Raw genomic sequence first — 1,733 nt, forward strand, 5'->3', positions numbered from 1 at the left:
TTAATGGACACAGAAAAATGAAACTACAGCTCTAATTGAAAATAACAGAAATGTAAATGCTTCTTGGAAATCTGTTTAGAAAATAGCATTGAACAGGATACTTATCAAACTATGAAGCTCATTGAAATGTGTATTATAAAGCTAGATCTTATGTACAGATATACAATTTATATCATACACTGAATATGATGTCAAAACTACTTGTAATTGAGAATTGGAAGGTACATACTTTACATAAACTCATGGGACATATCCAATATTTCTGTCTCTGAGTTGAGTTTTATGTTTTAAAGTTAAATATTCACCTGCCACTAGCAAGAAAAAGTTTTTGGTGAAATTTTAAAAGATTAGCTAGTAATGCATATTTCCAAATATCTAAGAACAAAAATAAGAAATCTATGCAGCCTATGTTCTATATCAGCCACAAATCACTTTGTTATTTTCCACTCCAATCTGACATTTACCAAAAATCCAATATTCTAGGATCAAACATTTATTTTAGAATACTTGATGTATATAGCACTTACAAAGTCATATCACAAAAGCCAAACTCTATGAGCAAAGAATTTACATGTGATCAATGCAAGAGAGCACTCATCAGTAATAGACAAGGTTGTCTGCATGCATTAGGTATAGGTTTCAAATTGAAAAGATAAATGGAAAATTTTAAACAAAGTATTTTCTAAAAAGAAAAGAAAATGGAAAGTTATTATATACACAAAGATAAAAAAGATGACTCAAGTGTGGATAACTAACTATAAATAGTTTTATTCAAACTCTAAAAATACTAAAAATGCTATATATAGTAGTGCTATAAATCAAGCAAAGTATATATATATATATATGTAAATATGTAAGTAAATATTCGTATGAGTTATGTATTCATATAAGCATATACTTAGATCATATATTAATATATACAGGTTTTTTGCAGTGTCATAAAGGTGATAGGACAAAGGAATGAGAAACTGTTTTTATTCTATGAAAATCCAGGTTTCTATTACTCAAGGTGTGGAAGTGACCAACCTAACCCCTTACTCCTTAAAACTTTGAACCCTCAAAGTACATCACCTTTAACTCAAACAATGATCTAAATATACTAGTAAGACTGTTTTGCCTTTGGCATTAGCTCTTTTAAAGAATATGGTCAGTTTTGAGAAACAGAAATATCAAAGGTCAGAATTGTGGGATGCAAAAAGGCTTTTCCCCAGTTTGTCTCCCAAAAATATATGCCAAACCTAAGACACTGCTTGCTACACTTGGTAAACAACTGTACACTTGGAGGTCAGCACAAGCAGCTTAGAGGTTATTCTCCAAGGGGGTTATCAGTCAGCTAGAGCAATCAGACTGTAAAGTCTGTCCCATCCTAAGTAGGGCCCGCTCCCTTCTGATAAGGGTATGGATTGTTTCCATGAAGAAGAGCCCAGGGACAAGATAAAGCCCACTCAAGGAAGACCAAGTTTAGGCTGCCATCTTGAGTCTAAAACCCGCCCATCTTGTCACATATATACCCCTAGTTCCTCCCTTTCTCCTTGTATACACCCCTAGCTCATCCCCTTCCTGTGATGCGTATGCCTATTGTACAGCCCCTTCCTGTGATGTGTGTGGTTACCTATAATCACACCTCTAAATATATAGTAGAGGCATTAGTCAGAAATAAAGACATACACTCTTTCCTCCCTCCCCATCCTCCTGCTGGCTGCTGAGATCATGGCTTTCCCGAGGTGAGCATG

This window comes from Echinops telfairi, unplaced genomic scaffold (assembly GCF_000313985.2).
Source record: "Echinops telfairi isolate 266 unplaced genomic scaffold, ASM31398v2 ScPeMD7_11;HRSCAF=52, whole genome shotgun sequence".
NCBI classification, from domain to species: Eukaryota; Metazoa; Chordata; class Mammalia; order Afrosoricida; family Tenrecidae; genus Echinops; species Echinops telfairi.